This window comes from Salvelinus alpinus, chromosome 30 (assembly GCF_045679555.1).
Source record: "Salvelinus alpinus chromosome 30, SLU_Salpinus.1, whole genome shotgun sequence".
Taxonomy (NCBI): domain Eukaryota; kingdom Metazoa; phylum Chordata; class Actinopteri; order Salmoniformes; family Salmonidae; genus Salvelinus; species Salvelinus alpinus.
The window spans coordinates 5,271,019-5,298,120 of NC_092115.1; positions in this window are offsets into that span (position 1 = coordinate 5,271,019).

A 27,102-nucleotide genomic window follows, 5' to 3' on the forward strand; every position below is an offset into this window, starting at 1 on the left:
TATCAGTCTGGTGTTTACTGTCATGACCTTAGTGATCACTGTTTTACAGCCTGTGTTCGTAATGGCTGCTCAGTGAAACGACCTGTCCTGATTTGTCATAGACGCTTGGTAAAACACTTTAATGAGCAAGCCTTCCTTCATGACCTGGCCTCTGTATATTGGTATAGAATCCGCTCGATCCCCTCTGTCGAAGATATTTGAACCTTCATTTTTGATATTTTCAGTGGTATTGTGAACAAGCACGCCCCATAAAGAAAATTTGAATTAAAAACAGGTTCAGCCCCTGGTTTCGACCGTGATATGGCAGAGTTACTCCACCTCAAGAACACCATTTGGCTCGGGCACACGCATACTCAGGCTGACTGGACAAGGTTAGTTACTTTAAGGAGCAGTTCTCTCTCCGTGGGTCTAACCCCAAGAAGTTCTGGAAAACGGTGAAAGACCTGGAGAATTAACCCTCCTCCTCCACAGCTGCTCCTTAATGTTGATGATGTGGTTGTTTCTGACAAGAAGCACATGGCTGAGCTCTTTAATCACCACTTCATTAAGTCAGGATTCCTATTTGACTCAACCACACCTCCTTAACCATCCAACACTTACAAACAAGTTGAAACATATTCTAGATTCCAATACTTCTACTTACAGTAAAGAAATAAATACATCTGACCTATAACTCTAGAACCCAACGGTTCTCTTTGCTGACCTATAACTCTAGAACCCAACGGTTCACTTTGCTGACCTATAACTCTAGAACCCAACGGTTCTCTTTGCTGACCTATAACTCTAGAACCCAACGGTTCTCTTTGCTGACCTATAACTCTAGAACCCAACGGTTCACTTTGCTGACCTATAACTCTAGAACCCAACGGTTCACTTTGCTGACCTATAACTCTAGAACCCAACGGTTCTCTTTGCTGACCTATAACTCTAGAACCCAACGGTTCTCTTTGCTGACCTATAACTCTAGAACCCAAAGGTTCTCTTTGCTGACCTATAACTCTAGAACCCAACGGTTCACTTTGCTGACCTATAACTCTAGAACCCAACGGTTCACTTTGCTGACCTATAACTCTAGAACCCAAAGGTTCTCTTTGCTGACCTATAACTCTAGAACCCAACGGTTCACTTTGCTGACCTATAACTCTAGAACCCAACGGTTCTCTTTGCTGACCTATAACTCTAGAACCCAACGGTTCACTTTGCTGACCTATAACTCTAGAACCCAACGGTTCACTTTGCTGACCTATAACTCTAGAACCCAACGGTTCACTTTGCTGACCTATAACTCTAGAACCCAACGGTTCTCTTTGCTGACCTATAACTCTAGAACCCAACGGTTCACTTTGCTGACCTATAACTCTAGAACCCAACGGTTCACTTTGCTGACATATAACTCTAGAACCCAACGGTTCACTTTGCTAACCTATAACTCTAGAACCCAACGGTTCTCTTTGCTGACCTATAACTCTAGAACCCAAAGGTTCTCTTTGCTAACCTATAACTCTAGAACCCAACGGTTCACTTTGCTGACCTATAACTCTAGAACCCAACGGTTCTCTTTGCTGACCTATAACTCTAGAACCCAAAGGTTCACTTTGCTGACCTATAACTCTAGAACCCAACGGTTCACTTTGCTGACCTATAACTCTAGAACCCAACGGTTCACTTTGCTGACCTATAACTCTAGAACCCAACGGTTCACTTTGCTGACCTATAACTCTAGAACCCAACGGTTCACTTTGCTGACCTATAACTCTAGAACCCAACGGTTCTCTTTGCTGACCTATAACTCTAGAACCCAACGGTTCACTTTGCTGACCTATAACTCTAGAACCCAACGGTTCACTTTGCTGACCTATAACTCTAGAACCCAACGGTTCACTTTGCTGACCTATAACTCTAGAACCCAACGGTTCACTTTGCTGACCTATAACTCTAGAACCCAACGGTTCACTTTGCTGACCTATAACTCTAGAACCCAATGGTTCACTATGCTGACCTATAACTCTAGAACCCAACGGTTCACTTTGCTGACCTATAACTCTAGAACCCAACGGTTCACTTTGCTGACCTATAACTCTAGAACCCAACGGTTCTCTTTGCTTTAAAATTATCACCCCTTTTAGTTCCACAGGTTCCTAAACTACCTCTGTCTTGTCTGTATTCCTACTCCAGGGCAGAGGAGGTAGAAAAACATTGACTATCACGTTTAGTCCCCTCCAGAACCAGCTGGACTATCACGTTTCATCTCCTCCAGAACCAGCTTGACTATCAGGTTTAGTCTCCTCCAGAACCAGCTGGACTATCATGTTTCATCTCCTCCAGAACCAGCTTAACTATCACGTTTCATCACCTCCAGAACCAGCTGGACTATCACGTTTCATCTCCTCCAGAACCAGCTTGACTATCACGTTTAGTCTCCTCCAGAACCAGCTTGACTATCAGGTTTAGTACCCTCCAGAACCAGCTTGTCTATCACGTTTAGTCCCCTCCGGAACCAGCTTGACTATCACGTTTAGTCTCCTCCAGAACCAGCTTGACTATCAGGTCTCATCCCCTCCAGAACCAGCTTGACTATCACGTTTAGTCTCCTCCAGAACCAGCTTGACAGGCAAATAGTACTTCTGAAACATGTGGCCTGCCCTTGAACACCCAAAACCACATGTGTGAATCGCCCAGCCCCCCTCTCTGAGACACACGCACACACACACACACGCACACACACGCACACACACACGCGCACACACGCGCACACACACGCACGCACGCACACACACACACACACACAGACAGAGAGAGACTCAGTGTCGCTGGAGAGAGAGGGGGTGATTAGGGGGGAGCCAAAATCAAAGGCACAAATGAAAGGACTGAGGAGCAGAAATCTATTCCCCTCAGACAGGAGGAATGCTACTCATTAAAGATCAGGCTCTCTGTGTGTGTGTGTGTGTGTGTGGGTGCGTATGTGTGTGCGTATGTGTGTGCGTATGTGTGCGTGCGTATGTGTGCGTGTGCGTGTGCGTATGTGTGCGTGTGTGTGTGCGTATGTGTGCGTGTGTGTGTGCGTGTGTATTTGAAGTTTCAAGTTTCATTCGTCGTACGTACGGGATACACATGGTATACATCGTCCAACTAAATGCTTACTTGCATGTTCCTTCTCCACAATGCAACAACAATAAGAAACAATACAATATAAGAATAGGAACATAAAGTAAATGCCAGTAGAATAGATACAGTACAATATGTATGTAGTGTTATGATAAAGGGGGGAAGATAGTGTTAGGACAGAGTGTTAGGACATGGTGTTAGGACATGGTGTTAGGACATGGTGTTAGGACATGGTGTTAGGACATGGTGTTAGGACATGGTGTTAGGACATGGTGTTAGGACATGGTGTTAGGACATAGTTTTAGGACAGTGTTAGGACAGTTTTAGGACAGTGTTAGGACATAGTGTTAGGACATAGTTTTAGGACAGTGTTAGGACATAGTGTTAGGACATAGTGTTAGGACATAGTGTTAGGACATAGTGTTAGGACAGTGTTAGGAAATAGTGTTAGGACATGGTGTTAGGACATGGTGTTAGGACATGGTGTTAGGACATGGTGTTAGGACATGGTGTTAGGACATGGTGTTAGGACATAGTGTTAGGACATAGTGTTAGGACATAGTTTTAGGACAGTGTTAGGACATAGTGTTAGGACATGGTGTTAGGACATAGTTTTAGGACATAGTTTTAGGACATAGTGTTAGGACATAGTGTTATGATATGGGGTGAAAGTTAGTATTAGGACAGTGTTAGGACATTGTTAGGACATTGTGTTAGGACAGTATTATGACAAACGAAAGGACAATTAAAACAATGCATTGCTGAACACCGCAGCTCAATCAGGTGTACGAACACTGACTATCCAGTAGCAGCTCACTTTGTTGAAGCTAACCATCCCAGCCCCTCCCTCCAATACACAGGCATTGAGCATGTTGCTCTACCAAGGAGAGGAGGTAACATGGAAATCCTACTACTACAAAGGGAGACTGGATATCCTGTCTAAAAACATTGACCCCTAGTGGTCTGAATATTGACTTTGATCTCAGGTCCTTCTTATGAACAATTCTTTCTTTCATGAACAAGTCTTATAAACTGATATATTCTTTCTACAGATTATTAGCGTACACCTAATATGTTCCCCCTGTTGATGATGCTCATTATACATTCAGGTTGAACCAAAAGATTACATGCAACAAATATGAAATTAAATACAAAACAATTATGGGAAATTGAATGAAACAATAATGTATATTGATGCTAATATGATGTACAATATTCAATGATGTTTCTATATGATAACAATAGCGCAATATATTTAATATGCCATAAACTATTGTTTTTATTTAACAGTTTCACTCATTCATTTTAATTAACTTCATCATTATGACACAACCCTCACTATTGTCATTGGTTGCACTAATTGCACTGTGTGTTTACATAACCTGGTTCGAGTATTCATGACATCACCCTGAAGAAGGCACAGGGATGCCGAAACGTTGGTAAATAACCAATAAATTGCTGAGAGTTTATACATGTGCGACTTTCTTTATTTTGATAGTGTATAGTTTATCTGCCGTTAGTCAGCACCTCCACAAAAACAAATTTTCTGGGTATGCACCAGCTCATGTTTTTTTTAAAGAACATACATCTTAGGACATAGTGTTAGGACATAGTGTTAGGATAGTGTTAGGACATAGTGTTAGGACATGGTGTTAGGATAGTGTTACGATAGTGTTAGGATAGTGTTAGGATAGTGTTAGGACAGTGTTAGGACAGTGTTAGGACATAGTGTTAGGATAGTGTTAGGATAGTGTTAGGACATAGTGTTAGGACATAGTGTTAGGACATAGTGTTAGGACATAGTGTTAGGACATAGTGTTAGGAGAGTGTTAGGATAGTGTTAGGATAGTGTTAGGATAGTGTTAGGACATAGTGTTAGGACATAGTGTTAGGACATAGTGTTAGGACATAGTGTTAGGATAGTGTTAGGATAGTGTTAGGATAGTGTTAGGACATAGTGTTAGGACATAGTGTTAGGACATAGTGTTAGGACATAGTGTTAGGATAGTGTTAGGATAGTGTTAGGACATAGTGTTAGGACATAGTGTTAGGATATAGTGTCAGGACATAGTGTTAGGACATAGTGTTAGGATAGTGTTAGGACATAGTGTTAGGATAGTGTTAGGACATAGTGTTAGGACATAGTGTTAGGACATAGTGTTAGGACATGGTGTTAGGACATGGTGTTAGGACATAGTGTTAGGATAGTGTTAGGACATAGTGTTAGGACATAGTGTTAGGACATGGTGTTAGGACATAGTGTTAGGATAGTGTTAGGACAGTGTTAGGATAGTGTTAGGATAGTGTTAGGACATAGTGTTAGGACATAGTGTTAGGATAGTGTTAGGATAGTGTTAGGACATAGTGTTAGGACATAGTGTTAGGATATAGTGTCAGGATATAGTGTCAGGACATAGTGTTAGGACATAGTGTTAGGATAGTGTTAGGATAGTGTTAGGATAGTGTTAGGACATAGTGTTAGGACATAGTGTTAGGACATAGTGTTAGGATAGTGTTAGGATAGTGTTAGGATAGTGTTAGGACATAGTGTTAGGACATAGTGTTAGGACATAGTGTCAGGATATAGTGTCAGGACATAGTGTCAGGACATAGTGTTAGGACATAGTGTTAGGATAGTGTTAGGACATAGTGTTAGGATAGTGTTAGGACATAGTGTTAGGACATAGTGTTAGGACATGGTGTTAGGACATGGTGTTAGGACATGGTGTTAGGACATGGTGTTAGGACATAGTGTTAGGATATGGTGTTAGGACATAGTGTTATGACATGGTGTTATGATATGGGGGAAAGGTAGAGTTAGACATAATGAGTCAGGTTACAGACCATGTAGCTTGGACCCCTAGACATAATGAGTCAGGTTACAGACCATGTAGCTAGGACTAAGACCCCTAGACACAATGAGTCAGGTTACAGACCATGTAACTAGGACCTCTAGACATAATGAGTTAGGTTACAGACCATGTAGCTAGGACTAAGACCCCTAGACATAATGAGTCAGCTAACAGACCATGTAGCTAGGACCCCTAGACATGAGTCAGGTTACAGACCGTGTAGCTAGGACTAAGACCCCTAGACATAATGAGTCAGGTTACAGACCATGTAGCTAGGACCCCTAGACATGAGTCAGGTTACAGACCGTGTAGCTTGGACCCCTAGACATGAGTCAGGTTACAGACCGTGTAGCTAGGACTAAGACCCCTAGACATAATAAGTCAGGTTACAGACCATGTCACCCCTAGGGTTAGGTCACCCCTAGGGTTAGGTGACCCACAGGGTTAGGTCACCCCTAGGGTTAGGGTTAGGTCACCCCTAGGGTTAGGTCACCCACAGGGTTAGGGTTAGGTCACCCACAGGGTTAGGTCACCCCTAGGGTTAGGGTTAGGTCACCCACAGGGTTAGGTCACCCCTAGGGTTAGGTCACCCCTAGGGTTAGGGTTAGGTCACCCACAGGGTTAGGTCACCCCTAGGGTTAGGTCACCCACAGTGTTAGGGTTAGGTCACCCCTAGGGTTAGGTCACCCCTAGGGTTAGGGTTAGGTCACCCACAGGGTTAGGTCACCCCTAGGGTTAGGGTTAGGTCACCCACAGGGTTAGGTCACTCCTAGGGTTAGGGTTAGGTCACCCACAGGGTTAGGTCACCCCTAGGGTTAGGTCACCCACAGTGTTAGGGTTAGGTCACACACAGGGTTAGGTCACCCCTAGGGTTAGGGTTAAGTCACCCACAGGGTTAGGGTTAGGGTTAGGGTTAGGGTTAGGATAGTGTTAGGATAGTGTTAGGACATAGTGTTAGGACATAGTGTTAGGATAGTGTTAGGACATAGTGTTAGGACATAGTGTTAGGACATAGTGTTAGGACATAGTGTTAGGATAGTGTTAGGACATAGTGTTAGGACATAGTGTTAGGACATAGTGTTAGGACATAGTGTTAGGACATGGTGTTAGGACATGGTGTTAGGACATAGTGTTAGGATAGTGTTAGGACATAGTGTTAGGACATAGTGTTAGGACATGGTGTTAGGACATAGTGTTAGGATAGTGTTAGGACAGTGTTAGGATAGTGTTAGGATAGTGTTAGGACATAGTGTTAGGACATAGTGTTAGGATAGTGTTAGGATAGTGTTAGGACATAGTGTTAGGACATAGTGTTAGGACATAGTGTTAGGATATAGTGTCAGGACATAGTGTTAGGACATAGTGTTAGGATAGTGTTAGGATAGTGTTAGGACATAGTGTTAGGACATAGTGTTAGGATATAGTGTCAGGACATAGTGTTAGGACATAGTGTTAGGATAGTGTTAGGACATAGTGTTAGGACATAGTGTTAGGATAGTGTTATGACATAGTGTTAGGACATAGTGTTAGGACATGGTGTTAGGACATGGTGTTAGGACATGGTGTTAGGACATGGTGTTAGGACATAGTGTTAGGACATAGTGTTAGGACATGGTGTTAGGACATGGTGTTAGGACATAGTGTTATGACATGGTGTTATGATATGGGGGAAAGGTAGAGTTAGACATAATGAGTCAGGTTACAGACCATGTAGCTAGGACCCCTAGACATAATGAGTCAGGTTACAGACCATGTAGCTAGGACTAAGACCCCTAGACACAATGAGTCAGGTTACAGACCATGTAACTAGGACCCCTAGACATAATGAGTTAGGTTACAGACCATGTAGCTAGGACTAAGACCCCTAGACATAATGAGTCAGCTAACAGACCATGTAGCTAGGACCCCTAGACATGAGTCAGGTTACAGACCGTGTAGCTAGGACTAAGACCCCTAGACATAATGAGTCAGGTTACAGACCATGTAGCTAGGACCCCTAGACATGAGTCAGGTTACAGACCGTGTAGCTTGGACCCCTAGACATGAGTCAGGTTACAGACCGTGTAGCTAGGACTAAGACCCCTAGACATAATAAGTCAGGTGACAGACCATGTCACCCCTAGGGTTAGGTCACCCCTAGGGTTAGGTGACCCACAGGGTTAGGTCACCCCTAGGGTTAGGGTTAGGTCACCCCTAGGGTTAGGTCACCCACAGGGTTAGGGTTAGGTCACCCACAGGGTTAGGTCACCCCTAGGGTTAGGGTTAGGTCACCCACAGGGTTAGGTCACCCCTAGGGTTAGGTCACCCCTAGGGTTAGGGTTAGGTCACCCACAGGGTTAGGTCACCCCTAGGGTTAGGTCACCCACAGTGTTAGGGTTAGGTCACCCCTAGGGTTAGGTCACCCCTAGGGTTAGGTCACCCCTAGGGTTAGGGTTAGGTCACCCACAGGGTTAGGTCACCCCTAGGGTTAGGGTTAGGTCACCCACAGGGTTAGGTCACTCCTAGGGTTAGGGTTAGGTCACCCACAGGGTTAGGTCACCCCTAGGGTTAGGTCACCCACAGGGTTAGGGTTAGGTCACCCACAGGGTTAGGTCACCCCTAGGGTTAGGGTTAGGTCACCCACAGGGTTAGGTCACCCCTAGGGTTAGGTCACCCCTATGGTTAGGGTTAGGTCACCCACAGGGTTAGGTCACCCCTAGGGTTAGGTCACCCACAGTGTTAGGGTTAGGTCACCCCTAGGGTTAGGTCACCCCTAGGGTTAGGTCACCCCTAGGGTTAGGGTTAGGTCACCCACAGGGTTAGGTCACCCCTAGGGTTAGGGTTAGGTCACCCACAGGGTTAGGTCACTCCTAGGGTTAGGGGTCACCCACAGGGTTAGGTCACCCCTAGGGTTAGGTCACCCACAGTGTTAGGGTTAGGTCACACACAGGGTTAGGTCACCCCTAGGGTTAGGGTTAAGTCACCCACAGGGTTAGGGTTAGGGTTAGGGTTAGGGTTAGGGTTAGGATAGTGTTAGGATAGTGTTAGGACATAGTGTTAGGACATAGTGTTAGGATAGTGTTAGGACATAGTGTTAGGACATAGTGTTAGGACATAGTGTTAGGACATAGTGTTAGGATAGTGTTAGGACATAGTGTTAGGACATAGTGTTAGGACATGGTGTTAGGACATGGTGTTAGGACATGGTGTTAGGACATGGTGTTAGGACATGGTGTTAGGACATAGTGTTAGGACATAGTGTTAGGACATGGTGTTAGGACATAGTGTTAGGACATAGTGTTAGGACATAGTGTTAGGACATGGTGTTAGGACATAGTGTTATGACATGGTGTTATGATATGGGGGAAAGGTAGAGTTAGACATAATGAGTCAGGTTACAGACCATGTAGCTAGGACCCCTAGACATAATGAGTCAGGTTACAGACCATGTAGCTAGGACTAAGACCCCTAGACACAATGAGTCAGGTTACAGACCATGTAACTAGGACCCCTAGACATAATGAGTTAGGTTACAGACCATGTAGCTAGGACTAAGACCCCTAGACATAATGAGTCAGCTAACAGACCATGTAGCTAGGACCCCTAGACATGAGTCAGGTTACAGACCGTGTAGCTAGGACTAAGACCCCTAGACATAATGAGTCAGGTTACAGACCATGTAGCTAGGACCCCTAGACATGAGTCAGGTTACAGACCGTGTAGCTTGGACCCCTAGACATGAGTCAGGTTACAGACCGTGTAGCTAGGACTAAGACCCCTAGACATAATAAGTCAGGTTACAGACCATGTCACCCCTAGGGTTAGGTCACCCCTAGGGTTAGGGTTAGGTCACCCCTAGGGTTAGGTCACCCACAGGGTTAGGGTTAGGTCACCCACAGGGTTAGGTCACCCCTAGGGTTAGGGTTAGGTCACCCACAGGGTTAGGTCACCCCTAGGGTTAGGTCACCCCTAGGGTTAGGGTTAGGTCACCCACAGGGTTAGGTCACCCCTAGGGTTAGGTCACCCACAGTGTTAGGGTTAGGTCACCCCTAGGGTTAGGTCACCCCTAGGGTTAGGTCACCCCTAGGGTTAGGGTTAGGTCACCCACAGGGTTAGGTCACCCCTAGGGTTAGGGTTAGGTCACCCACAGGGTTAGGTCACTCCTAGGGTTAGGGTTAGGTCACCCACAGGGTTAGGTCACCCCTAGGGTTAGGTCACCCACAGTGTTAGGGTTAGGTCACACACAGGGTTAGGTCACCCCTAGGGTTAGGGTTAAGTCACCCACAGGGTTAGGGTTAGGGTTAGGGTTAGGGTTAGGGTTAGGATAGTGTTAGGATAGTGTTAGGACATAGTGTTAGGACATAGTGTTAGGACATAGTGTTAGGATAGTGTTAGGACATAGTGTTAGGCATAGTGTTAGGACATAGTGTTAGGACATAGTGTTAGGACATAGTGTTAGGACATAGTGTTAGGACATAGTGTTAGGACATGGTGTTAGGACATAGTGTTAGGATAGTGTTAGGACATAGTGTTAGGACATAGTGTTAGGACATGGTGTTAGGACATAGTGTTAGGACATGGTGTTAGGACATAGTGTTAGGATAGTGTTAGGACAGTGTTAGGATAGTGTTAGGATAGTGTTAGGACATAGTGTTAGGATAGTGTTAGGATAGTGTTAGGACATAGTGTTAGGACATAGTGTTAGGACATAGTGTTAGGACATAGTGTTAGGATATAGTGTCAGGACATAGTGTTAGGACATAGTGTTAGGATAGTGTTAGGATAGTGTTAGGACATAGTGTTAGGACATAGTGTTAGGATATAGTGTCAGGACATAGTGTTAGGATAGTGTTAGGACATAGTGTTAGGACATAGTGTTAGGACATAGTGTTAGGATAGTGTTAGGACATAGTGTTAGGACATAGTGTTAGGACATGGTGTTAGGACATGGTGTTAGGACATGGTGTTAGGACATGGTGTTAGGACATAGTGTTAGGACATAGTGTTAGGACATGGTGTTAGGACATAGTGTTATGACATGGTGTTATGATATGGGGGGAAGGTAGAGTTAGACATAATGAGTCAGGTTACAGACCATGTAGCTAGGACCCCTAGACATAATGAGTCAGGTTACAGACCATGTAGCTAGGACTAAGACCCCTAGACACAATGAGTCAGGTTACAGACCATGTAACTAGGACCCCTAGACATAATGAGTTAGGTTACAGACCATGTAGCTAGGACTAAGACCCCTAGACATAATGAGTCAGCTAACAGACCATGTAGCTAGGACCCCTAGACATGAGTCAGGTTACAGACCGTGTAGCTAGGACTAAGACCCCTAGACATAATGAGTCAGGTTACAGACCATGTAGCTAGGACCCCTAGACATGAGTCAGGTTACAGACCGTGTAGCTTGGACCCCTAGACATGAGTCAGGTTACAGACCGTGTAGCTAGGACTAAGACCCCTAGACATAATAAGTCAGGTTACAGACCATGTCACCCCTAGGGTTAGGTCACCCCTAGGGTTAGGTGACCCACAGGGTTAGGTCACCCCTAGGGTTAGGGTTAGGTCACCCCTAGGGTTAGGTCACCCACAGGGTTAGGGTTAGGTCACCCACAGGGTTAGGTCACCCCTAGGGTTAGGGTTAGGTCACCCACAGGGTTAGGTCACCCCTAGGGTTAGGTCACCCCTAGGGTTAGGGTTAGGTCACCCACAGGGTTAGGTCACCCCTAGGGTTAGGTCACCCACAGTGTTAGGGTTAGGTCACCCCTAGGGTTAGGTCACCCCTAGGGTTAGGGTTAGGTCACCCACAGGGTTAGGTCACCCCTAGGGTTAGGGTTAGGTCACCCACAGGGTTAGGTCACTCCTAGGGTTAGGGTTAGGTCACCCACAGGGTTAGGTCACCCCTAGGGTTAGGTCACCCACAGTGTTAGGGTTAGGTCACACACAGGGTTAGGTCACCCCTAGGGTTAAGTCACCCACAGGGTTAGGGTTAGGTCACCCCTAGAGTTAGGGTTAGGTCACCCACAGGGTTAAGTCACCCCTAGGGTTAGGGTTAGGTCACCCACAGGGTTAGGGTTAGGTCACCCACAGGGTTAGGTCACCCACAGGGTTAGGTCACCCACAGGGTTAGGTCACCCACAGGGTTAGGTCACTCACAGGGTTAGGTCCCCCCTAGGGTTAGGTCACCCACAGGGTTAGGTCACCCCTAGGGGTAGGGTTAGGTCACCCACAGGGTTAGGTCACCCACAGGGTTAGGGTTAGGTCACCCCTAGGGTTAGGTCACCCCTAGGGTTAGGGTTAGGTCACCCACAGGGTTAGGTCACCCCTAGGATCAGGGTTAGGTCACCCCTAGGGTCAGGTCACCCCTAGGGTTAGGTCACCCACAGGGTTAGGTCACCCCTAGGGTTAGGTCACCCCTAGGATTATGGTTAGGTCACCCACAGGGTTAGGTCACCCCTAGGGTTATGGTTAGGTCACCCACAAGGTTAGGTCACCCACAGGGTTAGGTCACCCACAGGGTTAGGTCACCCCTAGGGTTAGGTCACCCCTAGACACAATAAGAAATAGTTAATCAAAGAACGTTCTAGATAACATGAAAACAGCCTGATTTTTTAAATCAACAAAGCATGAGAAGACTTTGCCCTTGCCTTTGTTTTGTTTGTCAGTTAGGGTGTGCAGGGTGAATACGTGGTCTGTCGTACGATAATTTGGTTCAAATCCAACTTGACATTTTCTCAGTACATTGTTTTCACTGAGGAAATGTACGAGTCTGCTGTTAATGATAATGCAGAGGATTTTCCCAAGGTTGCTGTTGACGCATATCCCACTGTAGTTATTGGTGTCAAATTTGTCCCTTTCTCTTTCTTTCGTGTTAAGATCCTTCTTGTGGCCAGCAGTATGGAGTATTTACACACCTACTTACTTTGAAGCCACTCTCTCCTCTGCTGCTGGGTTGGAGGGATGGAGGGAGAGAGAGATGGAGGGAGGGACAGAGGGAGAGAAAGACAGAGGGAGAGAGAGGAGGGAGGGAGGGACAAAGGGAGAGAGACAAGGAGGGAGGGATGGAGGAACAGAGAGAAGGAGGGAGGGAGGGAGAGAGAGAGAGAGGGGCGAAGGGAGAGAGAGAAGGAGGGAGGGAGGGAGAGAGAGAGAGAAGGAAGGAGGGAGGGAGAGAGAAGGAAGGAGGGAGGGACGAAGGGAGAGAGAGAAGGAGGGAGGGAGGGAGGAAGGGACGGAAGGAGAGAGAGACGAGGGAGGGATGGAGAGACGGAGGGAAATAGAGAAGGAAGGAGGGAGAGCGGGACGAAGGGAGAGAGAGAAGGAGGGAGGGAGGAAGGGACAGAAGGAGAGAAAGACGGAGGGAGGGAGGGAGGGAGAGAGAAAAAAAACAGTCCCCTTGTTCCTCGCCTTAAACCCTCTGGTTCGCTAAGCCCCCGTTTGTAATCCTAGATTGTGAGAATACAATAAAGAAATGCACAATGTTGATCCCAGGGACTCCAAGCTCTAAATCCCAGAGTCTTCGAGGTCTAGTTCAAATTGTGAAGGTTTTAATCTCGGCACCCAAAAATGAAATCTTGCATGCGTGTTAGCCAGTCATTTTTTTAAATATATTTTTTATTTTTTTATTTCACCTTTATTTAACCAGGTAGGCAAGTTGAGAACAAGTTCTCCTTTTCAATTGCGACCTGGTCAAGATAAAGCAAAGCAGTTCGACACATACAACAACACAGAGTTATACATGGAGTAAAACAAACATACAGTCTGTAACGGCTGTCGTAGTCGTTCTCCTCCTCAGACGAGGAGGAGCATGGATCGGACCAAGATGCGGATTGGTAAGTATTCATATTTTAATGGGAAAACAACAAACACTACAAAATACAACAACCAACAAACGTGACTAACCTGAAACAGTCCTGTGTGGCCCAAACACTGACACAGGAACAAACACCCACAAAACACAGGTGAAACCCAGGCTGCCTAAGTATGATTCTCAATCAGGGACAACGATTGACAGCTGTCTCTGATTGAGAATCATACCAGGCCGAACACAAAATCCCAACATAGAAAATCAAACCTAGACCAACCCACCCAACTCACGCCCTGACCAACTAAAACAAATACAAAACAAAGGAAAACAGGTCAGGAACGTGACACAGTCAATAATACAGTAGAAAAATAAGTCTATATACAATGTGAGCAAATGAGGTGAGATAAGGGAGGTAAAGGCAAAAAAAGGCCATTGTGGCGAAGTAAATTCAATATAGCAAGTAAAACACTGGAATGGTAGATTTGCAGTGGAAGAATGTGCAAAGTAGAGATAATGGGGTGCAAAGGAGCTAAATAAATAAATACAGTAGGGGAAGAGGTAGTTGATTGGGCTAAATTATAGATGGGCTATGTACAGGTGCAGTAATCTGTGAGCTGCTCTGACAGCTGGTGCTTAAAGCTAGTGAGGGAGATAAGTGCTTCCAGTTTCAGAGATTTTTGTAGTTCATTCCAATCATTGGCAGCAGAGAACTGGAAGGAGAGGCGGCCAAAGAGGAATTGGCTTGGGGGGGTGACCAGAGAGATATACCTGCTGGAGCGTGTGCTACAGGTGGGTGCTGCTATGGTGACCAGCGAGCTGAGATAAGGGGGGACTTTACCTAGCAGGGTCTTGTAGATGACCTGGAGCCAGTGGGTTTGGCGACAAGTATGAAGCGAGGGCCAGCCAACGAGAGCGTACAGGTCGCAGTGGTGGGTAGTATATGGGGCTTTGGTGACAAAACGGATGGCACTGTGATAGACTGCATCCAGTTTGCTGAGTAGAGTGTTGGAGGCTATTTTGTAAATGACATCGCCGAAGTCGAGGATCGGTAGGATGGTCAGTTTTACAAGGGTATGTTTGGCAGCATGAGTGAAGGATGCTTTGTTGCGAAATAGGAAGCCAATTCTAGATTTATCTTTGGATTGGAGATGTTTGATGTGAGTCTGGAAGGAGAGTTTACAGTCTAACCAGACACCTAGGTATTTGTAGTTGTCCACATATTCTAAGTCAGAACCGTCCAGAGTAGTGATGCTGGACGGGCAGGCAGGTGCAGGCAGCGATCGGTTGAAGAGCATGCATTTAGTTTTACTTGTATTTAAGAGCAGTTGGAGGACACGGAAGGAGAGTTGTATGGCATTGAAGCTCGTCTGGAGTGTTGTTAACACAGTGTCCAAAGAAGGGCCAGAAGTATACAGAATGGTGTCGTCTGCGTAGAGGTGGATCAGAGACTCACCAGCAGCAAGAGCGACATCATTGATGTATACAGAGAAGAGAGTCGGCCCAAAAATTGAACCCTGTGGCACCCCCGTAAACTGCCAGAGGCCCGGACAACAGGCCCTCCGATTTGACACACTGAACTCTATCAGAGAAGTAGTTGGTGAACCAGGCGAGGCAATCATTTGAGAAACCAAGGCTATCGAGTCAGCCGATGAGGATGTGGTGATTGACAGAGTCGAAAGCCTTGGCCAGGTCAAGGAATACGGCTGCACAGTATTGTTTCTTATCGATGGTGGTTAAGATATCGTTTAGGACCTTGAGCGTGGCTGAGGTGCACCTATGACCAGCACTGAAACCAGATTGCATAGCGAAGGAGGTGCGGTGGGATTCGAAATGGTCGGTAATCTCTTTGTTGACTTGGCTTTCGAAGACCTTAGAAAGGCAGGGTAGGATAGATATAGGTCTGTAGCAGTTTGGGTCAAGAGTGCCTCCCCCTTTGAAGAGGGGGATGACCGCAGCTGCTTTCCAATCTTTGGGGATCTCAGACGACACGAAAGAGAGGTTGAACAGGCTAGTAATAGGGGTTGCAACAAATTCGGCAGATAATTTTAGAAAGAAAGGGTGCAGATTGTCTAGCCTGGCTGATTTGTAGGGGTCCAGATTTTGCAGCTCTTTCAGAACAGCTGACTGGATTTGGGAGAAGGAGAAATGGGGAAGGCTTGGGCGAGTTGCTGTGGGGGGTGCAGTGCTGTTGACAGGGGTAGGGGTAGCCAGTTGGAAAGCATGGCTAGCCATAGAAAAATGCTTATTGAAATTCTCAATTATAGTGGATTTATCGGTAGTGACAGAGTTTCCTAGCCTCAGTGCAGTGGGCAGCTGGGAGGAGGTGCTCTTGTTCTCCATGGACTTTACAGTGTCCCAGAACTTTTTTGAGTTTGTGTTGCAGGAAGCAAATTTCTGCTTGAAAAAGCTAGCCTTGGCTTTTCTAACTGCCTGTGTATATTGGTTTCTAACTTCCCTGAAAAGTTGCATATCACGGGGGCTGTTTGATGCTAATGCAGAACGCCACAGGATGTTTTTGTGTTGGTTAAGGGCAGTCAGGTCTGGAGAGAACCAAGGGCTATATCTGTTCCTGGTTCTACATTTCTTGAATGGGGCATGCTTATTCAAGATGGTGAGGAAGGCATTTAAAAAAAAATAACCAGGCATCCTCTACTGACGGGATGAGATCAATATCCTTCCAGGATACCCCGGCCAGGTCGATTAGAAAGGCCTGCTCGCTGAAGTGTTCAGGGAGTGTTTGACAGTGATGAGTGGAGGTCGTTTGACCGCTGACCCATTACGGATGCAGGCAATGGGGCAGTGATCGCTGAGATCTTGGTTGAAAACAGCAGAGGTGTATTTAGAGGGCAAGTTGGTTAGGATGATATCTAAGAGGGTGCCCATGTTTACGGCTTTGGGGTGGTACCTGGTAGGTTCATTGATAATTTGTGTGAGATTGAGGGCATCAAGCTTAGATTGTAGGATGGCTGGGGTGTTAAGCATGTTCCAGTTTAGGTCGCCTAGCAGCACAAGCTCTGAAGATAGATGGGGGGCAATCAGTTCACATATGGTGTCCAGAGCACAGCTGGGGGCAGAGGGTGGTCTATAGCAGGCGGAAACAGTGAGAGACTTGTTTTTAGAGAGGTGAATTTTTAAAAGTAGATGTTCAAATTGTCGTTAGACAGCTAACGATTAGCGGGCCGCAGATGGGCGTTCAGGTAATGTCGCGACGGAGGGGCCAGTTGGATAACTCCCTCGGGCAGAAAACGTCGGTAGTCCAGTCGTGAAGGCCCGGTGGGGCTCCGCATCGGCAGTAAAACTGGTCCGGATAGGTGATTGTAGCCCAGGAGTGGCTGATGGAACTCTTCAGCTGGCTAGCTCCGGAATAATTGATGTTTGCTCCGGGACCGACGTAAGCCAATAGTCACTCGGATAGCAGCTAGCTAGCTGCAAGATCCAGGTGTAAATGTCCGGAGCTTGCGGTAGAAATCTGGGGATATGGAGAGAAAATAGGTCCGGTATGCTCTGGTCTGAGTCGCGTTGTACAAAACTGTCGATAGCTTTTCGAGCTAAAGGATAGCTGATGACCGCCAACCGTGGTTAGCTGATTACTAACGTTAGCCAGTGAACTGGCTAGCTTCTGGTTAGCTTTTGGCTAGCTTCTGGTTAGCTTTTGGCTAGCTTCTGGCTAGCTTCTGGCTAGCTTTTGGCTAGCTTCTGGCTAGCTTTTGGCTAGCTTCTGGTTAGCTTCTGGCTAGCTTCTGGTTAGCTTCTGGCTAGCTTTTGGCTAGCTTCTGGTTAGCTTCTGGCTAACATCTGTTGTGGATGTCAGATTTGAGGTGAATAATACGTTGTTTTTTTTAAATTGGTGAGGCGGGTTGCAGGAGAGTGTTTTGAAGTTGAGTTTTTAGAAAATAATATATAAAAAGATATGCGAAGAAAATATGTAAATATATATATACACACGGGACACGACAAGACGAGGACAAAGGACGTCTGACTGCTATACCATCTTGGAATGAAGAGAACATGAATGCTTCAAAGTCATTTCAGCATTTTATTGGTACAAATTCTCAACACGCTATATCAATAACTTAATATGAGTTATAGAGAGACACAAAGTCAGCAGGCTACTAACCTCCGTAATGTGTGTGTGTGTGTGTGTGTGTGTGTGTGTGTGTGTGTGTGTGTGTGTGTGTGTGTGTGTGTGTGTGTGTGTGTGTGTGTGTGTGTGTGTGTGTGTGTGTGTGTGTGTGTGTGTGTGTGTGTGTGTGTGTGTGTGTGTGTGCTAAGGTGCAGAGAGTCAGAGCAGGTGGTCAGTCCAGTTCAAGTGTTCAGCAGTCTGATGGCTTGTAGATATAAACCGTCTCTGTTGGTATCGGACCTCATGTTCCGATACCGTCTGCCAGGTGATAAGGGCTAGAGAACAGCTCGTGGCTGGGGTATGTGTAGGGTCCTTGATGATGCTGCGGGCCTTCCTCAGGCACCATTTTGAGTATATGTCCGGGGTGGGTAGGAGCACGGTCAAAGTGATGTCCGTGTCAAGTCCTCGGTTATGTGGACAACAAGGAACTTAAAACGTCTGACTCTCTCTATTGCAGTCCTGTTGATGTGGATTGGGGCATGTTTCCTCCTCTGCTTCCTGAAGTCCACAATCAACTCCTTTGTTTTGCTGACGTTGAGGGAGAAGTTGTTGTCCTGGCACCACAATGCCAGTTCACCTACATTGCGATTAATAGCGATGGAAATGGCATCTTCCGTGGATCTGTTGGGAGCGGGTTCAGTGTGCCTGGCATGCTGTCCTTGATATGGGCCATGACCAGTCTCTCGAGGGCACTTCATGATGACCGGGGTGATTGCGACGGTGCGATAGTCATTTGGGAATGTCACCTTATTTTTCGTGGGCATTGGGATGTTGGTGGTCTCCTTGAAGCAGGTGGGGACTACAGCTTAGGACAGGGACAGGTTGATAATGTCTGAAGATGCTCGCCAGTTGGTCAGCACTTACACTGAGGACGAGGCCAGGGGCTTTTTGAGTATTCACTCTTTTGAGAGTTTTTTCCTCATGTCAGCCTTAGAGAGTGAAAGCAACTGGTCGTCTGGAACAGCGAGTCTTCATGGATGGCTTGGTATTGTCTGCCTTGAAGCAACCAGAATTTCTGGAACACCAGGGAATTTTGGGAAGATTACCAGAATTTTGCTGCCCTAAAGTAGACCAATCACGGACTACCTGGTCGTGATAACCAGGACTCAAGGACCCAGAGATCGGTCTTATCAGGGACTACCTGGTCGTAATATCCAGGACACATGGACCCAGTGATCAGTCTTATCAGGGACTACCTGGTCGTAATATCCAGGACTCATGGACCCAGAGATCAGTCTTATCAGGGACGAGCTGGTCGTGATATCCAGGACTCATGGACCCAGAGATCAGTCTTATCAGGGACTACCTGGTTGTGATATCCAGGACTCATGGACCCAGAGATCAGTCTTATCAGGGACGACCTGGTCGTGAAATCCAGGTTATCCAGGACACATTGACCCAGTGATCAGTCTTATCAGCGACTATCTGGTCGTGATATCCAGGACTCATGGACCCAGAGATCAGTCTTATCAGGGACGAGCTGGTCGTGATATCCAGGACACATGGACCCAGAGATCAGTCTTATCAGGGACTACCTGGACGTGATATCCAGGACTCATGGACCCAGAGATCAGTCTTATCAGGGACGAGCTGGTCGTGATATCCAGGACACATGGACCCAGAGATCAGTCTTATCAGGGACTACCTGGACGTGATATCCAGGACTCATGGACCCAGAGATCAGTCTTATCAGGGACGAGCTGGTCGTGATATCCAGGACACATGGACCCAGAGATCAGTCTTATCAGGGACTACCTGGACGTGATATCCAGGACTCATGGACCCAGAGATCAGTCTTATCAGGGACTACCTGGTCGTCTGTATCGCGCTCTGAGGGGTCTTCTGGTCCTGTGTCTGTGTGCGTGTGTATTCGTTTGTGGAACAGGGGCCTCAGTTTTAAACCCAGAACCCCCATCGGACCCCCTCTCTGAGGACACAGATCTACACGTTCTAGAACCCCCAGCGGACTCCCTCTCTGAGGACACAGATCTACATGTTCTAGAACCCCCAGCGGACCCCCTCTCTGAGGACACAGATCTACACGTTCTAGAACCCCCAGCGGACCCCCTCTCTGAGGACACAGATCTACACGTTCTAGAACACCCATCGGACCCCCTCTCTGAGGACACAGATCTACACGTTCTAGAACCCCCATCGGACCCCCTCTCTGAGGACACAGATCTACACGTTCTAGAACCCCCAGCGGACCCCCTCTCTGAGGACACAGATCTACACGTTCTAGAACCCCCATCGGACCCCCTCTCTGAGGACACAGATCTACACGTTCTAGAACCCCCAGCGGACCCCCTCTCTGAGGACACAGATCTACACGTTCTAGAACCCCCATCGGACCCCCTCTCTGAGGACACAGATCTACACGTTCTAGAACACCCATCGGACCCCCTCTCTGAGGACACAGATCTACACGTTCTAGAACCCCCATCGGACCCCCTCTCTGAGGACACAGATCTACACGTTCTAGAACCCCCATCGAACCCCCTCTCTGAGGACACAGATCTACACGTTCTAGAACCCCCAGCGGACCCCCTCTCTGAGGACACAGATCTACACGTTCTAGAACCCCCATCGGACCCCCTCTCTGAGGACACAGATCTACACGTTCTAGAACCCCCATCGGACCCCCTCTCTGAGGACACAGATCTACACGTTCTAGAACCCCCATCGGACCCCCTCTCTGAGGACACAGATCTACACGTTCTAGAACCCCCATCGGACCCCCTCTCTGAGGACACAGATCTACACGTTCTAGAACCCCCATCGGACCCCCTCTCTGAGGACACAGATCTACACGTTCTAGAACCCCCATCGGACCCCCTCTCTGAGGACACAGATCTACACGTTCTAGAACCCCCATCGGACCCCCTCTCTGAGGACACAGATCTACACGTTCTAGAACCCCCATCGGACCCCCTCTCTGAGGACACAGATCTACACGTTCTAGAACCCCCATCGGACCCCCTCTCTGAGGACACAGATCTACACGTTCTAGAACCCCCATCGGAACCCCTCTCTGAGGACACAGATCTACACGTTCTAGAACCCCCAGCGGACCCCCTCTCTGAGGACACAGATCTACACGTTCTAGAATCCCCAGCGGACCCCCTCTCTGAGGACACAGATCTACACGTTCTAGAACACCCATCGGACCCCCTCTCTGAGGACACAGATCTACACGTTCTAGAACCCCCAGCGGACCCCCTCTCTGAGGACACAGATCTACACGTTCTAGAACACACAGAGAACCAAACAGAACCGACGACACCTTTCATCATTTATTTTCCCTCCACGGGAGAGAGAGAGAGACGGCGCCTCAGATTATTAAAACACAAAAATAAAAGACACACCCGTAATCAAGGATGAAAGAAAACAACATTAGCTGTTTTTCCATACGATGGATATGTGAACGGCTGTTGAGAGGAAAGACAGCAAAGTCAATTGTAGAGCAGGACTTTGGCTTCGGTCCGGTTTATATGCTGCGGAGACATTTCAACACGTTGATTGAAGAGCGATCACAGCCACAGCGATCACAACCCACCATTGTACACCGTGTTGACTCTGGCAGCCATTGCTAGGTTGAAGATTCACTTATTATATTCAATGTTTTCCCCCCCTCACAGGACAGAAAGAGAGACAGAGGCTCTGACCTCTGACTCCATCTTCTGACGTTGTCCTTATGAGCTCTAGCGGCTAGCCTATATCCTCCCTAAGAAGTCAGACCGCAGGATGAGATGAGACAATATCAAATACTCAAGGAAAAGAGCTCAGTTGGTAGAGCATGGCTTACAGTGCCAGGAGAGTGGGTTGGATTCCCGGACCATCCATACATTAAATATATGCATGACTGTAAGTCTAGTGGGTTGGATTCCCGCACCAGCCATACATTAAATATATGCATGACTGTAAGTCTAGTGGGTTGGATTCCCGGACCATCCATACATTAAATATATGCATGACTGTAAGTCTAGTGGGTTGGATTCCCGCACCAGCCATACATTAAATATATGCATGACTGTAAGTCTAGTGGGTTGGATTCCCGCACCAGCCATACATTAAATATATGCATGACTGTAAGTCTAGTGGGTTGGATTCCCGGACCATCCATACATTAAATATATGCATGACTGTAAGTCTAGTGGGTTGGATTCCCGGACCACCCATACATTAAATATATGCATGACTGTAAGTCTAGTGGGTTGGATTCCCGGACCATCCATACATTAAATATATGCATGACTGTAAGTCTAGTGGGTTGGATTCCCGGACCATCCATACATTAAATATATGCATGACTGTAAGTCTAGTGGGTTGGATTCACGGACCACCCATACATTAAATATATGCATGACTGTAAGTCTAGTGGGTTGGCCTATCCCCACTAGAGCAGGTCTGGAGTTGATTAGAGCAGAGAAGAGAAGAGAAGAGATGTCGTACCCACTGCCTCTAGGTCTATCCCCACTAGAGCAGGTCTGGAGTTGATTAGAGCAGAGAAGAGAAGAGAAGAGATGTCATACCCACTGCCTCTAGGTCTATCCCCACTAGAGCAGGTCTGGAGTTGATTAGAGCAGAGAAGAGAAGAGAAGAGATGTCGTACCCACTGCCTCTAGGTCTATCCCTATCACTAGATTTCCCTCTAGTGGTGTGGGGGCTGTGCTTTGGCAAAGTTAAAGAATATGACTAAATCAAGTCATAATTGAAATGCACTTTAAATAAAGTTTGCTGTTATTTAGTCCTGTAGAGAGAGGTGAAGGGAGGGAGGGAGGGAGGGAGAGAGAGGTGGAGGGAGGTAGGGAGAGAATGAGAGAGAAGGAGAGAGAGGTGGAGGGAGGTAGGGAGAGCAGGGGAGAGGGGTGGAGGGAGAGAAGGAGAGAGAGGTGGAGGGAGGGAGAGGAGAGAGAGGTGGAGGGAGGGAGAGGAGAGAGAGGTGGAGGGAGGGAGAGGAGAGAGAAGTGGAGGGAGGGAGAGGAGAGAGAGGTGGAGGGAGGGAGAGAATGAGAGAGAGGAGGAGCGAGGGAGGGAGAGGAGGAGCGAGGGAGGGAGAGGAGGAGCGAGGGAGGGAGAGGAGGAGCGAGGGAGGGAGAGAAGGAGAGAGAGGTGGAGGGAGGGAGAGAAGGAGAAATATGTGGAGGGAGGTGGAGGGAGGGAGAGAAAGAGAGAGAGGTGGAGGGAGGGAGAGAAGGAGAGAGGTGGAGGGAGGGAGGGAGATGAGAGAGAGGTGGAGGGAGGGAGGGAGGGAGAGAAGGAGAGAGGTGGAGGGACCGGAGGGAGAGAAGGAGAGAGGTCGAGGGAGGGAGAGAAGGAGAGAGGTGGAGGGAGGGAGAGAAGGAGAGAGTTGGAGGGACCGGAGGGAGAGAAGGAGAGAGTGGTGGAGGGATGGAGAGAAGGAGAGAGAGGTGGAGGGAGGTGGAGAAGGAGAGAGATGTGGAGGGAGGGAGAGAAGGAGAGAGATGTGGAGGGAGGGAGAGAAGGAGAGAGATGTGGAGGGAGGGAGAGAAGGAGAGAGAGTTGGAGGGAGGGAGAGAAGGAGAGAGAGGTGGAGGGAGGGAGGGAGAGAGGGAGAGAGGGAGGGAGGAAGGGAGGAGGGGATAAAACAGTGTATTCTTTGCTTTACTACATAACCAGGGACAGCTCCAACATATTATCTCTGTTGGATAGAATGGAGAGGGGGATGCCTGTGAAGAAAAGAGGGGAGGGGGATGCCTGTGAGGGAGAAGGCCTTCAAAGAAACAAGGGGAGAGGAAGAAAAGAGAGGAGGGGAGAGGAGGAGGAGAGGGCTGTAATAGATAGAGCCTCCTGAAGAGGACAGTAGAAATATGATGGTTCTTTCTGAAAGAGAACAACCGTGGTGGAACAATGGTTACAAACAGACCATAGACCTGACCAGAGTCTTGAGGACCAGGCAGTATCAACACATCTGGTCTGAGGACCAGGCAGTATTAACACATCTGGTCTGAGGACCAGGCAGTATTAACACATCTGGTCTGAGGACCAGGCAGTATTAACACATCTGGTCTGAGGACCAGGCAGTATTAACACATCTGGTCTGAGGACCAGGCAGTATCAACACATCTGGTCTGAGGACCAGGCAGTATTAACACATCTGGTCTGAGGACCAGGCAGTATTAACACATCTGGTCTGAGGACCAGGCAGTATTAACACATCTGGTCCAGAGTCTGGAGGACCAGGCAGTATTAACACATCTGGTCTGAGGACCAGGCAGTATTAACACATCTGGTCTGGAGGGCCAGGCAGTATTAACACATCTGGTCTGGAGGGCCAGGCAGTATTAACACATCTGGTCCAGAGTCTTGAGGACCAGGCAGTATTAACACATCTGGTCTGGAGGGCCAGGCAGTATTAACACATCTGGTCCAGAGTCTGGAGGGCCAGGCAGTATTAACACATCTGGTCTGGAGGGCCAGGCAGTATTAACACATCTGGTCTGGAGGGCCAGGCAGTATTAACACATCTGGTCCAGAGTCTGGAGGACCAGGCAGTATTAACACATCTGGTCCAGAGTCTGGAGGGCCAGGCAGTATTAACACATCTGGTCCAGAGTCTGGAGGGCCAGGCAGTATTAACACATCTGGTCTGGAGGGCCAGGCAGTATTAACACATCTGGTCTGAGGACCAGGCAGTATTAACACATCTGGTCTAGAGGGCCAGGCAGTATTAACACATCTGGTCTGGAGGGCCAGGCAGTATCAACACATCTGGTCTGGAGGGCCAGGCAGTATCAACACATCTGGTCTGGAGGGCCAGGCAGTATCAACACATCTGGTCTAGAGGGCCAGGCAGTATCAACACATCTGGTCTGGAGGGCCAGGCAGTATTAACACATCTGGTCCAGAGTCTGGAGGGCCAGGCAGTATTAACACATCTGGTCTGGAGGGCCAGGCAGTATCAACACATCTGGTCTGGAGGGCCAGGCAGTATTAACACATCTGGTCTGGAGGGCCAGGCAGTATCAACACATCTGGTCTGGAGGGCCAGACAGTATTAACACATCTGGTCCAGAGTCTGGAGGGCCAGGCAGTATTAACACATCTGGTCCAGAGTCTGGAGGGCCAGGCAGTATTAACACATCTGGTCTGGAGGGCCAGGCAGTATTAACACATCTGGTCTGGAGGGCCAGGCAGTATTAACACATCTGGTCCAGAGTCTGGAGGGCCAGGCAGTATCAACACATCTGGTCCAGAGTCTGGAGGGCCAGACAGTATTAACACATCTGGTCTAGAGGGCCAGGCAGTATTAACACATCTGGTCCAGAGTCTGGAGGACCAGGCAGTATTAACACATCTGGTCTGGAGGGCCAGGCAGTATTAACACATCTGGTCTGGAGGGCCAGACAGTATTAACACATCTGGTCTAGAGGGCCAGGCAGTATTAACACATCTGGTCTGGAGGGCCAGGCAGTATTAACACATCTGGTCTAGAGGGCCAGGCAGTATTAACACATCTGGTCTGGAGGGCCAGACAGTATTAACACATCTGGTCTGGAGGGCCAGACAGTATTAACACATCTGGTCTGGAGGGCCAGGCAGTATTAACACATCTGGTCTGGAGGGCCAGGCAGTATCAACACATCTGGTCTGGAGGGCCAGGCAGTATTAACACATCTGGTCCAGAGTCTGGAGGGCCAGGCAGTATTAACACATCTGGTCTGGAGGGCCAGGCAGTATTAACACATCTGGTCTGGAGGGCCAGGCAGTATTAACACATCTGGTCCAGAGTCTGGAGGACCAGGCAGTATTAACACATCTGGTCCAGAGTCTGGAGGGCCAGGCAGTATTAACACATCTGGTCCAGAGTCTGGAGGGCCAGGCAGTATTAACACATCTGGTCTGGAGGGCCAGGCAGTATTAACACATCTGGTCTGAGGACCAGGCAGTATTAACACATCTGGTCTAGAGGGCCAGGCAGTATTAACACATCTGGTCTGGAGGGCCAGGCAGTATCAACACATCTGGTCTGGAGGGCCAGGCAGTATCAACACATCTGGTCTGGAGGGCCAGGCAGTATCAACACATCTGGTCTAGAGGGCCAGGCAGTATCAACACATCTGGTCTGGAGGGCCAGGCAGTATTAACACATCTGGTCCAGAGTCTGGAGGGCCAGGCAGTATTAACACATCTGGTCTGGAGGGCCAGGCAGTATCAACACATCTGGTCTGGAGGGCCAGGCAGTATTAACACATCTGGTCTGGAGGGCCAGGCAGTATCAACACATCTGGTCTGGAGGGCCAGACAGTATTAACACATCTGGTCTGGAGGGCCAGGCAGTATCAACACATCTGGTCTGGAGGGCCAGACAGTATTAACACATCTGGTCTGGAGGGCCAGGCAGTATCAACACATCTGGTCTGGAGGGCCAGGCAGTATTAACACATCTGGTCTGGAGGGCCAGGCAGTATTAACACATCTGGTCCAGAGTCTAGAGGGCCAGGCAGTATTAACACATCTGGTCCAGAGTCTGGAGGGCCAGGCAGTATTAACACATCTGGTCCAGAGTCTGGAGGGCCAGGCAGTATTAACACATCTGGTCTAGAGGGCCAGACAGTATTAACACATCTGGTCTAGAGGGCCAGACAGTATTAACACATCTGGTCTGGAGGGCCAGACAGTATTAACACATCTGGTCTAGAGGGCCAGACAGTATTAACACATCTGGTCTGGAGGGCCAGACAGTATTAACACATCTGGTCTAGAGGGCCAGACAGTATCAACACATCTGGTCTGGAGGGCCAGACAGTATTAACACATCTGGTCCTCTGTAGTTGACCTGGTAGAGAATGACGCTTGCAACGCCAGGATCGTGGATTTGATTTCCTGGACCTGCCATATGAAACATTTATGCACACATGACCGCTTTGGATACAAACATCTGTTAAATGGCACATTTTCTTGTTATAGTTTACATTAGTGGGTTAAACATGTTAGCCAGCTAGCTCTGCATTGCTGTTGAGGTAAATATGTGTTATTGAGAATATCATATCAGTTATACAGGCTTACCGTTTAAATTTGATCTTTCACCACGAACTATAGAAAACAGATATTCATTAAGTTAGCTGAATCTTTGATCCTATTGTGTGACAGTGATTAGCAAGCAGTTACCCCAGACTCTTCCATGGTTGTGGAGCTGCTCTGATAACCCAGACCTGTTAGGGGGAAGAGAGAGACATCTGATGACAGGAGATAGGTTGGCTCTG